This window comes from Sesamum indicum, linkage group LG1 (assembly GCF_026168435.1).
Source record: "Sesamum indicum cultivar Baizhima isolate 11 linkage group LG1, ASM2616843v1, whole genome shotgun sequence".
Taxonomy (NCBI): Eukaryota; Viridiplantae; Streptophyta; class Magnoliopsida; order Lamiales; family Pedaliaceae; genus Sesamum; species Sesamum indicum.
In genome coordinates this window covers 15,132,172-15,148,729 of record NC_142657.1, presented here as the reverse complement: position 1 = coordinate 15,148,729, position 16,558 = coordinate 15,132,172, and positions in this window count along the sequence as shown.

Here is a 16,558-nt window from a genome sequence, read left to right as displayed (position 1 = left end):
ATTTCTTGCTTTAGAGCATCTCATTCAAATGTAGACCCTCTCAGATCTCAATCTCTATTTATGGGCCATAACTTAGAGCTTGTACAAGAATTCAGATGTCAATTCATTGCTGGCCCATATCATAATTCCCTCCTGAAAAAGGGCTCACAGGAACAACCAAAAAGACAAAGAAGAGAAGTTAAACGGTTCTCGTACATGTCAGGAATTTGAGAATCTTGATTCTATCATATGGTTGAAGTAAAAGCAAAAAATGTAATTTTTTTTAAATAGGAATAATAGTTACAATATAATTTCAAGATATTTATTCTTTTCTTTTTTATGATTAAAAAATTAGGTTGAAATAAACCCAAAACGTCCATTTAACCAAAGCTCATTCAAATATTGCTCAACTCGTTCAGCTTAGCCTAATCAATATATTAATAAGTCAAGCTAAGTCTTCATTGCATTACCCATTACGTACCGCTTACTGCTGTCTTATTAATACATCCACAGTGGGTGAACTGTGTGTCCTTGGTTAGGTTCATATCATTCAATATTATACAAATGATGAGTAACAATGAACTAATAATTAATTACAAATTCAGATAAAATAAAAACGATTGTTCATACGTCCACTAAAACTAATACTCATAAATTCGTAATAGTTATAGAGCCTCAACTTAAAACATAAGTCCAGACTTGATCAGTTCAAAATAAAACTATAGCCATCAGTATATTTTCAATTTGAATAAATTGAAATTATGCATCTCTCCAGTACAGCTGAACAATAGTCCAAAAACGTGATACATGAATCCAACATAAACATATGGGAAGAAATGGGTAATTTAATTAACTAACTGCATTAAGCTCTAGAAGCGTGAATGCGTGATATCACATGAATTACAGAAGAAATTTTAAAATTCTATACAAGTTTATGGATGCACAACACTAAAAAAAATTAAAAAAAACTTATCCCCTATATTATATATTATTACAGTTTGAAAATTATGATAAATAAATATTATGTATCACACTTAAACAAAATTAATGCAAACTATTTGTTATAGTTTTAATTATGATCAGAATATTAGCTATAGTTTTTATCTATTATGACTAATGTTTTGACCTAATCGCCAGAAACAATGTTCATTTTTTACTGTGATAATTAATCGTAATTAGAATCATACTATGGTTTGTTGATTATAATATTATGAGAAAGAATGTAATGGTAACAGGAAAGAGATAAAAGAAAGAAAAAATGTGAATTTAGATTGAGATAATATTTTGTATTTTCAATTATTTTTATATTTTTTTATTTTAATCAAATTTTATAATCTCTAAACTTTATAAAATTTAAAAGAAAACTCACTGTGTTTAAAATGTGGCAAATACTTTATCAAGTTTGAAGAACTTCACTTTTTAATCCATAAACTCTCAAACTCAATTAGACTTGATTTAATTGCCAAAAATTTAACAAAAATATTAAATTATTCGAGTTCGACTTATATTCATTTTAATTTTCGAGCTCAATTTTACTTATTTACAGTCTATATATAATTTCTATGTATAGAGATATATATTGAATTATTGATATTGTAAAATTTTCGTATTTATATTTCTATTTTCAGGACGTCACAAAAAGTGCAATTTTTGAAATGCCCTTTTGTTTTTCTTAATTAACATTACCAACTCTCAACAACTTTTAGAAATTTGTATATGTTTCAACTCTCTTGAAATTTGTTCCTCAAATCAAATTGGTCATGTTGGGTGGAGAGCCCATAACATTATTGCATAAATAATACACAAAGATATACAAGATATTAACATCAAACTAAAGCAGCGGAAATAATCGATCAAACGAAGGTTTAGAGAGCCGGATCCATTTCTTAGGCTTTACTCACGATCACTAAGATCGACAGCCTTAAGATAAAACCCACGGTTGCACATGGTTTTGGCACAAAGTCCTTGCCACAAAGGCTATATCCCTCAATCACATAGATCTTCTTAGCACACAGTCACTGAGACCTTCAATCTCTCTACTTCACAAAGATTTGCACTGAGCTTATCGAAATAATTCACTGTTATAAGATAGGAGAAGGAGTCTCCTATTTATAGGGCCGAGAGAAGAGATGGAGATGGAAGATAGGGATCACCTTCCATAAACCATCAACTTGCTTTTGGAAGGAGACCATCGTTGCAAGAGGAAAGTGAATCACAGAGAGGGAATAGAGAGATATGAGATATGAGAGAATATTAGGGTTAGGTAGAAAATAAGTAACCAATCCGGGTCAGGATGGGTCGAGTTGTGAGTCGGTGGGTCGTGGGCTTGGGTCAAAACCATTGCCATCCAAGTGGGTGTATTGGGCCTCCCTATTTTCAGTTTTGGGCCATAAATTTTCCAACAGGTCATATAATTTAAGTACATTTGGAATGACGGGGTTGAATGTGATGAAACGCTCTGAAAGAAATAAATTTCAATTATTCAATAATAAAATAAATAATAATCCACCAGCATTCTCTTCAAATTTTTTAATTTAAAATTATTCAAATAAATTTAAAAAAAATATTATTAATAATTTAAAATTCATAATTTTAAATCCTTCAAATCAAATATAAATAGCACTAATAAAATATTTTAGTGTGGGGATAAAATTCAATTAATGACATCTGCTGGTATTGAAAATTGTAATTTAGATGGAGTTAGAGGGACATGATTTAGTTGAGGGAGGGGTGAGGAGTGGGGCCCAACTGAAAAGAAAGGTGACACAGCGGAGAGCATGCGCAATGGGAAACGACACATGTCCAAGGAGTGTGGGGCCACGTGACACGCCCAAGCACCAGGCAAAGCCGCACGTGACTATCCCTCCATCTCTACTATTATTATACTACTTTTTTAAAAATAAAAAAAAAATAGGATAGCAATGGAAAGGAGGGCATAAAGGACAGGTCAGTAAGGAGAGGAGAGCACATGCCCCCACCACTACCCCCTACCCCCTTTCTTCTTCCTTTTTCTTTTGTTGGGTGGGAGGTGGGGGTGGCTGTGGCTGTGTCTCTCTCTCTTTCTATATATATATATTGTATGTGTCTATATATGTATATATATTTTATAATTGACGGATTGTGACAACGTAACATTAAATTTTAAAGTATCTATATCACTAAATATTTGTGTCGATATAATTACTTATTTTGAATTGTTCACGTCATTTTTAATCACCACCGCACTATCATATTTAATATCTACTTTCACCCATATTAATCACTTAATCTACTTTTAAACATACATTAATTTTTGTTGCCGTATCTTGTTTATTATACATGTGCAAATACGATGGTTAGTGTATATATGTGTGTGTGTCATGTTTCATGCTATCATTCGATGGGTGGATATTGAATTAGAAGAATGTTTGAGTGAACTTGTAAACTCTTTAAAAGTATTTTTATTAATTACATTAAGTCAAAATGGCATTTCGTAAATAAAATTAATATTTTTATTAAATATGAAACTTTTTCAATATTTCAGAAAGAAAATAGAAATATTCAACTCAAAACTTTTATTGTTTTTTTTTTTATTCTCTTTTCGACTTCCCATTTTTTTATATTCTCAACTAGGGTTTAAAAATTATTCAAATTCAATAAAACACATCGTTGTTCAAGTTTGAAAAATTATGGATGAATTTGGCTTTGATTATTGCTTTAATCGAGCTCAAATGAATTTTAATTTAATCAAACATAAGTTAAAATTGAGTAATTTAATATTGTTAAATATATTTTATTTATTCTTTTACTAATCGAATTGAGTTTAAAAGTTTATCGAACAAAAATATTTTATTCAAATTTAATTTATTAAGTTTAACAAATTAAATTCAAGCAAATTTTTTATCAATCGATTCCAATTGAGTATCAACTAGTTTGATTTAGTTTTGAATCAATTCTCAACTTTTACGTCTCTTTTTTTCTCACTTATTTTTCAATTATTTCTCATAACTTCATTTTATTTTATTAATTATTTTTCTTTATCTAATTATCAACGTACATATTAAAATAATAATTATTATTATTAAAATATTGAAAATTAATTCTACACATAGTTAAGTGTGCCACATATACTTAATTAGAAATATTCTGAAATAATTTTACATGTACATCTCTATTTATGATTTATTTACACAATCCACCTGCAATTTTTAAAATATTTATTGAGTAAGTTACGTTGACAAAACTTAAGATTAGGTCAAAATACACAAATACCCCTTAATTTTTAGTCAAATTATAGTGACGCCCCTAAAAATTATAATTATAATTATAACTATATATCACATTTTTAAAAATAAAACTTACATAAATAATTTTAGAAAAATAGTACATTAATGTCTTTCAAGAGTGCAGTTGTAATTTCATTAAAAAAAACAGAAAATATGTGTGTAATTTTAAAAAATATGAATATAATTTGCCCATATTTATTTGGAAAGATTTAGAAGGAAGAGGGCCCATTTATTATGAATGTTGAGCAGCACGTGACAGCGTCACGAGAATGAGAGCGACGCACCGCCTTCACTCACGTGCGCTTGCCCCTACTCTCCACACCTTCTCTTTTGTTTTTCTCCTTTAAACCCCCCCAAATTCCAATCTTTTGCCCATACCCCTTTCTTTTTCTCCTTCATTTTTATTATATTTTTATATTCTATTTATAATTTTAATACTCATTACCATTTGCATGAAACAGTGACAAAAGGTCGTCACTGAAAGCAATTAATGATGCACAATAATTATTATATTTGTATTGTCGTTAAATTGTCACTACATATATATTACACTGATTATTAATACTTATAGGTTGATGCACGTAAATTTTTCTATCCAGCTCATCCAATTTTATTATTATTATTTTTTTACAGTTTTTCACTAAAAGAAAAATAAATAAATACAACAAGGGCAAATTGACCATTTTAAACCTCAATCCAATAATTACATAATTTAATCAAATATTAGGGAGTATTGTTGGTTTTCAAATAACGAGGAGGTATTCGTAATTGTGACAAATCTCACGAGAGCTCATTGTAATTTACTTTATACTTATTATAATTGTTTTAAGAAAATATTAGGTTAGTACTACAAGATTTATGACTTTTTATTAACATCAAAATATTAATGTCAAGGGAAAAAAATGTCTACGTACCATCACATTAATTTGTAAATGGATTCATGTAAAATAGAAAATAAAATTATTTAAAAATCAACACGTAAACCAAATTTAATAGACCGCTAGAATTCATTTTTAGTTCCGTAACTATAAGGGTGTTGCACTTTTAGTTCTTGTTTTTTTTACTAGAAAATAATACGTGTTAAATTATTCGTTTTGTAAAAGATTAAATGCGTTTTTTCAATAAAAAAATGATCAAAATTGCAACATTGTTTATAGTACCATACCAAAAAATAAATATTTGCCTCCACTGACCTGCAAAAACCATAAAAAGTATTGTAGTTAAATAATATATGAAGGTATCTCATAAAATCTTAAATTGTGATGAAGCCTGAAAAAGTATAAATTGAAACTACGAATTATTAATTACTTATTATAACATTAACAAACAAGGGAGAAAAAAAGTATATTTTTTAAAAATGTTATCATTTGGTACTAGAAAATACACTATCTACAAATCAAATGATGTGGTCTTGGAACAATTTTTTGCCTTTTTTCTAAGAAAGAAATTATTAGAATATGTTTAATTAAAATTCTCCAAAGTACTTTTTTTTTTTTTTCCTAACATCAACGCACTCAACATATGCATACACTTAAAGTTTAAACAATAATATAGTATAGAAAAATTTTGTATCCGAACTATTGAGTTGTATATGAAAACTCCAGAGTATCATGAGAAAGTTGAAGCAGGCCATTTTCAAGAAAAAGAACTACTAAAAATAGAATGAGTTGCGTTATCAGATATCACATGGAACTATTTATAATAATGGATTGCATGAACTAATCATATACATATATATATATATATATGAAAAAATCGCATTTTTTGTTTTATATATTAAGCTCATTTTTTCGTCTTATTTTTAATTCTCAATGTTAGTCTCAAGCCATTTTTTGATTTTAAATGGGCTCGTTAAGAGACTGACTGTCTTTAGAGAGGAAAACTCTGAGTTGCATACGCGAATTTCATTTGTCTTGTCCTGATCTACTACAAATTTTCCCCTAAACTAGGAACCCTAAATATTAACCCACCTAAAAATTATACCAAAAAAAAACGAACTTGAAGAGAAAAACATGATGAATTGTAGGGCGGCGAGGTGTAGCAAGCGAGAGGATGTTTTTGCGAGATGAGGCGCTGAATAATCCCCCCCCCCCATCTTGTCGTAAGTTTACAGACTTGAAGGGCTTTTTTTTTTTTTGTGTGTATTTTTTGTGATATTTTTAGTATAAAATGGGAATGAATGTTATAGTTTGTTGTATTTCATTTAGGGTTTTGTTGGATACGTTATTAGTAAGATATATGTGTCATATGAATTTGAACACCGTGAGGTCTTATTGTTTGGTTAAATAGAGACAAACAAGGATAGATTGTAGTATTTATACATGAATTTTTTTTATTTGATTTGGTAGAAAAGGGGCTTTTGGTCCCCATTGTTGTTTTTGAAAAACTAATTTTGAGATTGAAACTCAATCATTTTGGATTATGTAATCAGTATTCATAGAAATGAAAGGCAGAAATTTGGGCTTTGAAAGTCAATTCATTTTGTAAAATCAATGAACCTTCAGTTTGTTAAGTTCAATCAATGGCTCTTTTGATACAATTCTTGAGGTGGACATGGATTTTAGCAGCGTGCAAAATTAAGTTTTGAAGTGCAAAATATTGGTGTGAGCCTTAGCTTTCATTTCTCCCTAATAAAAGTGTTTTTTTTTCACCAAAACAAGTAAGTACGTGCACTCTCTAATGGTTGCGTGACTCTTCTACTAAAAATTGGACAGAAAAATGGCTTGGAGCTAACATAGCCATAATGTACAATTAAATCAAATTTTTTTTAAAAAAATAGCCATAATTTAGCCTTTTCTTAAAGTTAAGAGATTGCACCCAATATACAAAACATCCAATGTAAAAATAAATTGATTTTATCATAATATATAATTGCCGATGTGTTAATTATTAGGAAGTGTCAGGTATTGGTAGTGTGTGTAGGTAGTGCTTACGAGCGTTTTAAAAAAATAATTTTCAGTTTTTGTTTTCAAGAAAACACTTTTGAAACATTTAGAATTAACTAGATCCAGATGTTGGTATTCGAGTCCTAGAAGAGAGTTAGAGAAGTGCAAATATTAAGAAAAAAAAAATATCTTTTTTATTTTTTTCTCAAATACTATCCTATTTAATTTTAAACTGCTTTTCATTTTTTCTATCAGCAGGTCAAATACTACCCACTTTTGATTATACTAACTTTCAACTGTTTTTACAAAAAATATTTATCTAAAAGTAGAAGTTTTCGTAAATACCCCTTAATTCTTTGTGTAAGGTACGTTATTCTGGAGATCAATCACATTTTACCTTTTATAAAAATACTAATAGATGAAAAACAAAAACCCTTATTGCCTTCAATATCAAGGGGTCACATGGTCCTCTCTTTCTTTGTTTTTTTCCTTTTAAGGGACAGTTTTGCTTATTACTATGTTGTAATTTCAGAGTCTGATTGAAGGAAAATTTTAGATCAAATCAAGTCTTATTATACCTAAATTATTCACATACTAAATGTAATATATTTATAATAAAATTAATATATATTTTGAAAAAAGTGATCAATGACATGATAAGTATTATAAGGAAATTGAAGTTTTGTCCTCCACCCACTGCTCAATTCATATTTTTTTTTCTTTTTTCTCCCTTTATATAGAATGAGAGTTCAATAAAGCAAAAGTGAGAAGTATTTTGTTCACTTTCAAAGGGCAAAAAGCTCCAAGTTCACGTGTTAATTATACTACACTCGGGAAAATCATACTCTACTCCTCAAATTTGAGAATACCAAAAAGGGAAATATGAGTAGTTCACCAATTAATAATATTGACCAAAGATATTTGTATTGCTTTGGAGATAAATTTAAAAAAAATTATATTATCAAATTATTTCTAATATTTTATATTAATTTAATGTATCGGTTTAATATGAGATTTATGGCCCTACTATTATAATAATTTAATTTTGATTTTATGAGTATTTGATTGTTATAATTTTATATTTATGTGGTCCATTTAATATTGATTTTATTATGATGATTATGAGTTTTAATTTAATTCTTTATAACGATAAAATTCTTTAATCTATTTAAAGGGTCATCATCCTTTTGTCATTTGGTATATTGAGGTTATGTGTTTGTATTTTGACAAAGAGTTTATGTGACTTCTCCATCGATACAATTTTCTAATTTCAAACTTTATTGAATTTATTTATCATTTTATATTATGATAATATTTTCTATTGATATTTTATATATAAAAATATTTAAAAAAATATAATATAGAAACAAATCACATAATATTAGCCACAAATATTTCACCCATCATTTAATTTGCTTGAACCAGTAGTAAAAACAATAATACCAAAAAGAAACAAACTTAACGGTGGGGGTTGACGGCGTTAAAGAGAAACGGGATTAGGAGCAACATAGAAGAAGATGGATTGGCCCCCACCGCACGCGAGGGAGGGCAACGCAGTGTGGCAGGGGATGGGCGCACGTGACCTGTTACCTCAGCCTCTCTCTCTCTCCTACCTCTTCCTCTCACCTCACGTGTGTTCCCTATTATTACAATTTACACTATTTATCACCAACAAAATTATTATAATAACCCAAAATAAATAAATAATGACTAAATTTATTATTAGAATTTTATTCCTCAAATAAATTTAATATTTACAATGCCCCTTAAAAATAAACATTTCTTACTTATTCTTTTTGAGAAAAATGCAACCAAGCCCCTTATGATATTACAAATGAGCAAATTACCCAAACTTATGAAAAAACAAATAGCAATTTATCTCCCTGTATTTTTTAAAATACAACAATTTACCTCCCTATGTTTTTTAAAATGAAGCAATTTACCTCCCTATATAAGGAGGTAAGTTGCTTCATTTTAAAAAGTATAGGAGGGTAAATTATTAATTTTTTTTCATAGAAGAGTAATATGTTCATTTTCACTTTCACATGAGGATAAATTATTATTCACCCTATTCTTTTTTAATGATTTTTATCGCCAATATTTATAAATTTGTATTATTAATTGAGCATGAGAGCCCTATAATAACTTTTGGTTGGCACAACATATTTTGATTTTTAAGTACCATAATGAAATAAACTTTAGAAGGTCTATTTAATCAATCCACTTTAAAAGATATCTCAAATTTATCTTATAAATAAATTCACTATTTATAGATTAAGCTGAATCTCTTCGTTAGTCCTTCATCTATATTTTCTCTTTCCATTTTAATTCAAATGCACTGTGGTAGTCCCTCGTCTTCAGAATACATCCCGTTAAAATGCCCGATATAATTCAATCTAACAATAAATTGAATATTTCACTGAACAAAATATAAAATTAATAAAAGATCAAATATCTATATCAGTCATCCATAAAGTATCGTTACATCACGTATATTCTCATAAAAAAAAATTAAAAAAACCACAAGATCAGGTATAAAACAAATATATCATTAAACTAAAATAAAATATTTAAATGCCATTAGATAACATAACATCATATACTACAATCTTAAAAAAGAAAAGAAAATGATCATCAACTTCAAATTATGATGAATAGTTGTAGCTCTATACATTAACATCTTAGGCATTGAAATTGATGTAAATTTGTGTTTGAAGTCTTGTCGATGTCAGTTTTTTTAAAGCGTGCAAATATGAGTGAAGGCCCAAATGGCAAATGCTACCCCCTACCCCACCACCTTCACGTGCCCTTTTTCTCTTTTTAACCTTCCCCTCCCACACAACACCAAGTACTAATTTCCATATCGCTCTTGTTTATTATTATTATTATAATTAATATATTATAATTAATTAATAAAAATTATTATTATAATTTAATTCTATTAGGACATCAATATAACTGTAAAGAAATTATAATAAATCACGAGAAAAAACCTTATAGATTATAGGACTCGAACCTATTTCATCCCTAATTTTAGTGACTAAGTTAAGACATCATTATCCCTATAAAACATAGTAAAGACGTTCACTTAATGGATGAAGATATCTTTGTCTTTGGGCTAATTGCATTTTACTCCCACGTCAAAATACTAATAAAAAAAAGAATACCCTTGAAAAAAAGTAACATGACGAAAATACTATTTGAAAAGTTAAATAAATTAATTATCTTATCATTTTTTGAATTATGAAAAATTTGTGTAGTAATATCAAGATCGTCACTTTATTTTATAGCAGTATTTTAAAATAATATAATATAGATAATTAAAATATGTCACGTAGTGTGATGGGACCAATCAAGTGATGGTCATGTTCAACCTCCATGACTTTTGATACGTTGATTAGGTAATATTTACTATTATTTTATTACTATTGATGTATTATGTTTAAATAAAATATAAATATTTTACGACTTTCTTGCAATTTATATATTATTGTAAAATCATTTTTTTTTTACTATAAAAATTTATATTTGGATTAATAAATTTAACAATATAAATTTTATATTCTTAATAACAAATTTTTCATATTTTGTTTGGATCTTTAAATTTAAAGAATTTAAAATTCCCCAATTCTACTTTTAAATTATATTTATTGATATTAATAAATTTTAAATTATTTTAATATGAACTAATTCCAAATTTTCACATAAATTCAATGAACTTGAACTTATTTATCAGGACTCAAACTACAACTCAAAAATTTTTAACCAAAACTCGACTCGACTGAATCTGAACTAATTATATACCAAATACAATATATTTGCTATATGATATTTTGTGAGTGATTTAGTTCGACCAAATTTGATACAAACAAGAATTTTTTCTACAATTCAACATATATCTTACCGAGGGCAAATGACAATATTACCCCTCCACCCCCTTGGAGGGAGGGGGGGGGGGTTGTGACTTTTTAAGGATTAAAAAGAGTGGGGGCGTATAATCGGGTGGGGACCACCACATCTCAACAAGCATTAGTTGGCCACGTGATTGGGGAGGCGGGACGTGGTAGGCAGCAGAATAGTTATTTTTTATTTAATCACGTGAGTTTCCCCGGCTTCCACGGTGTAGTCGCCACGTGTCCGACTTCTTTTCCATATAAAAAAGAAAAGGGAAAGGGGTAGGAGGATTAAGGTGGGAGACGTAGTTTATCTATCCTCCTCCTTAATCCAAAGAACATGGCCCCAACCCAATTACATTATATCATTGTTAACTGATCCCTAAGCTGATACCTTTGTAAGAGAATGTCCATGCTACACTCCTCCCCCCCCCCCACCCCTCTTTTTCATTTTTTAATCTAATTATATTTAATTAATCTCATTAATTCATTATTTAATAAAAAGTCGCGCTGTGACTAATCATTGAGCTTTCTGTTGTTTCTCCCTTCTTATATTTCTGCGCCTTACAGCAAATCAAAGATTTTTCCATTTCATTTGGAAAATGATGCAAGATTTAAATTTTACAGGAGGGTAAATTGTATTTTAACGTAAATTTAATTAAAATGTTTAAGTTGTCTGAGGAGAAATGAAGAATTAGCGTTGATTTTCCTTTAAAAAGAATATTAATTAAAGTAAATTATAGTGATTTATTATGTATTAATTAGATTTTATAAAGTATAAAATTTGTGATGAACATTAAGTATAGACATGTATTCAATTGTGATGAAGACGTAAAACATTTGACCTAAATTGGCTACATGTAGTCTCTTTTTTTAATTCTGTCTTTTTTGGCATATAATAAATCTCATAATGTCTAGATGAGATGTTTGACACCAACCTATTCAAGTAATAGTTGAGGAACCCTATTGTTAATAGACATTACATATATATATATATATTGATATAGGTGTTAATAAAAAAAAAGATATTACCTATAATATAATTTTTATTTTCTAATAATTTAAAAAATGATCATTTCATACGATATCAAAACCAGATCAAATAAGAGAATTTTGATGCAAATATATCCTTACATTAGTCAAAATTCACAAAATTTGTTGATATTAGGGAACAGAAAATGAATGAAAATCCATATTTATTTTAAATTGACTTACTACCACTATAGAAGAAAATTTATTATTGACTACAATTTATTCGCTATTGACTAAAATAGAGATAAATCAATATTAATAACTATGATGAAATAAAAACAAATGTAGAAACTTAAATTATCCACTATATAAATTATTTTTGTCATGGCTATGAGCCATATCAAATATTTCTGTCATGGTTTTTAGTCAAACAAATATTTTAATGACATCCTTAAAAAGCACGACTAGTAATAGTTGCGTGATTGTGCGATTATTATTTTTAATCATGATAATTAATCAGAGTTAAATATTAAACTTCTTCTAGTGACATACTTGTTGCAGGCCGGAGAAGTATTTTTTGACCAAACTACTCTTATAAGGGTAAAAATGTACCTCTTCACATGAATTAGCGTGTAAAGATGCATAAAAGGTAGTTTGTTCAGACGTGCCATGACAGCTAGTGTGCATATATACTAGCTACCGTCCCATACAATACTCGCATGCATATAATCAAATAAATATGAAAAATATTTCTAAAATAAAAATCAATATATGATTAAAACAAATCAAATAATTAACATGAGTGAAACTATAAAATAAATATGATAGTATATTAACAATTAGAAAATGACGTAAACCATCTACATAAATAATTATATTACTAATTTATTTAAGAATATGATTGATATTTTAAAATGTAATTCAATAATGTCACAAATCGTGGTTTTTTTTTTTTGCTTTTTGAGGTAAGAACAATGTTTATTATTAATTAAAATAAATCGATTACGAGTATAATCATTCATGTCGACATTAATATCTAACAAAAACTATTATAATAATCATATCATACTCAATAACACCTACTATTACAGTAAACAACAACTCTTACTATGCAATAAATCAACTCTTACTATACAACAAACAACATTCCATGCACCCGACAAAATTTGAACCAATGACCTCCAATAAGAGCTCAACTTCACCAACGCCTCATTGGTTACGTGAGTTAAAATTGCACTTGTTTTTTATATTAGGCAAGTTGTAGGAAGCTTGGATTGAAAGAGAGAGAGTGTGTTCTGATATATATTTATTGCCAGGCTGTTTGTTTACAATAGAGTTGTTTAAGCATATCTTAGCTTGATTGTCGGACACAAACAACAACCCATTCTCCTACCCCCCCCCCCCCCCCAACCCGGCCCCCCTCTTTTTATTTATTTTTCCATTTAAATAATTAAAACTTTAATTACCGTTCATTTATTGGCTAATCACAAGATTCCCCTCCTTCTCTCTCTCACACACAAAATATTATATTCTAATTAATTAATGGTTCACAAGACACACACTACTCATACTACTTTTGCTTCTTCTTTCCTTCCTCTTTTTATTGTAAATTCTATAATATTTTCCGTTTCTATTTAATATATATACACCCAGCAATTATATTATTTATACATTTCTTTAAAATAATAATGTATATATGTTCAATGCAACAGATGTAATAAGACTTAAATTAAAAATTATATATATGTTTTTTATAAAATTTTTTGGGTTCTTATATAGTTTTTTTTTTTTTGGTTGTCTGTTCTGATTTTGTGTTGAGTTTGTGTTTGAATTGAATGAGTTTGAAGTCAAATGTTTCAAAGTCTATGGCGATAAATCATTTGAACTTGTTTGAATAATTTTATCTCACACATAATTTTAGAATCCTGCACTCCTTTTTTGAATTGTATTTTATGGTGTTATAATAAAATATAAATTTATTTAATATAGAATTATTTAAAAAAAATTTGCAAATTCAAATTATTCATTCCAAACGTAGTATAAAAGAAGTTTGCCCGTAGTTTCATTCTTTGCTCTTATAAGGCGGTATCAAAATTTTAATTTATTGAATCTCATAATTTTGGAAAAAAAAAAGAAATGCTAGAAATATATTTATGAATTTCATGAAAATTTTAATTATACTCGAATCGATTGAGTTCAACTCATTTTAATTTTGATAAGAATTTTTTTTAGAAATTATAATATTTTTTTAAAATAATACTTATTAATTATATTCAAATTTTGATAAATTGAGCACCACATCACTTCAATATTAATATAAATAAGAATAACAAAATAATTATAAAAAAATCACATAAAATTATTATAAATATTCACGTATTAAAAAATTTAAATCTAAGATATCTAATTTATTCGTAAAACCCAATATTGTGACCTCCTTATTTGTGCTGAGAGAGAGAGCACGTGGGTGAGGGAGGCCCCGCGTTTCCCGGTGCAGCAGAAAGGGTACAGAGAAAAGCGGGTGCAGCACGTGACTTTTCTCCCTTTATTTCCAACATACATACATACTCTGCCTCTCTCTCTCTCTCTACCAAAATAAAAACAAAAAGCAAAAGAAAGAAAAAGAGAGAGAGAGAGAGAGATGAATTATTTCTTCTATCTTAAATTTACACATTCTAAAAAAAAATATGAAAAATTCTTGAAATTATTTTCTGAAATGTTTACTATGTAAGTCCCAAAGAGAAATTTAATTTTAAAATTGAATGAACAAACCAAAAGATAAATCTTTGCAAATTACAGAATATTTAGTTTCAAAAATTATAAAATTTTGTAATAAACAAATATAGCTCAAAAAGATGAACCGAATAATCATCTATACTAAACGTAAAAATTTTTTTTTTTTTACTCAAACAGAGTGTTTTGTGACTCCACGATGTTAATTTTTTTATTGTATTCACTAACACCCTCTAAATTATAGTTTTTATTTATTGTGAAATAAATATGATGAGCTGATTTATATTTTTTATTTTTTATAATATATTTTAAAATATAAAAAATTATATATATGTAAGTATGACGTACCACGATGACTAATAAATAAGAGATAAAGATAATCCCATTCAAGAGTAACGCAGACATCATTAATGAATATTTTTTAAATGAAAAAGTCAGATAGATTGATTTTTTTAATACAATACAGATTGTTCAACATAAAATTTTATTTCAAGAAATTTTAAAAGATTTTTATTTCTTTTAAAGATATCTCAAAGTAAAATTTTATTTTTAAGTTAGAATTTTCCACAAAAAATCCTCAAGTTTAATCTAATAATGCCAACTCATCTATTAGATATCATTGATGGTAGTTCAATAATATACTTATACACTATTTACAATAATAATAAGAGAAAAATATTATTTTAGTCCGCTAAGTATATCTAATTTTAATTTTAGTTCGATAACTATGTCCATTTTTGTTTAGATCCAGTAACTTAAAAAATTGCTTATGTTTAGTCCTTTGGCAGATTTTCGAACAATTTTACCCCTATGAGTGTATATGGAGTAAAACTGTCTTTCAAAAGTTGCATAGGAGTAAAATTGTCCGAAAATCTGCCAGAGGACTAAAAGTAAGCAATTCCGTAAGTTACTGGATCTAATAAAAAATGAACATAGTTATCGAACTAAAATTAAAATTAGATATACTTAGCGGACTAAAATAATACTTTTCCCTAATAATAATAATAATGCAAAATTTCGTATAATTGAATAAATTCGGATGGAAACTAAGCGAGGGAAGCAGTGTTTTTCATCATTGCCTGCATAATATTTGATTTTGTTTTTATTCTTAATTTTCAATTTTTTTGAAAAAATGCATGCTTTCAATTTTTTTGAAAAAATGCATGCTTTCAATTTTGTATAAAATTATATTTTACATTATTAGTGATCTTAATATCAATATATTATTTTATTTGAATGGAATTAATAGTTTAATTTTTTTATTGATTTAAAATCATTAGCGATGTTATACAGTGCATAAGTAAATATATTAATATTTCTTTAAATATCTAAAATATATAAATTAAATTAAAAATGAATAAATTGATATGAGAGTTATAGTGAAAGTTTTTTATATTTAAAATATTAAATATTTTTTAAAAAAATTAATTATCATGACATGTTATTTCTACCTGCATATAATTAAGTAATATTTCATAATTTAATATATCTTAAATAAGAATAAAATATATAAATCAATATATCACATTAAAAAAGAAAAGAAGAAAAGAGAAAACTAACTTAACATAACAAAGAAGTCGCTGTAGTGGGGTTACAAACAAACAACTATTTGTCAGTGAAAAATTCCTTTTCTTTTCATATCAATTGGCTTTTGTGGTATGTCGTTTTTATGTGCATATAATAAGTAATTTTTCACGCTTTAAAACATATTATAAATTTAGATAAATATATAAATCAATACATTACATTAATAAAAAAGAAAGAAATAAAGAGAATAATAATTTATCAATCAATGTAAATTTTAAAAAATTGAATAAGTTAGTTATTTTAT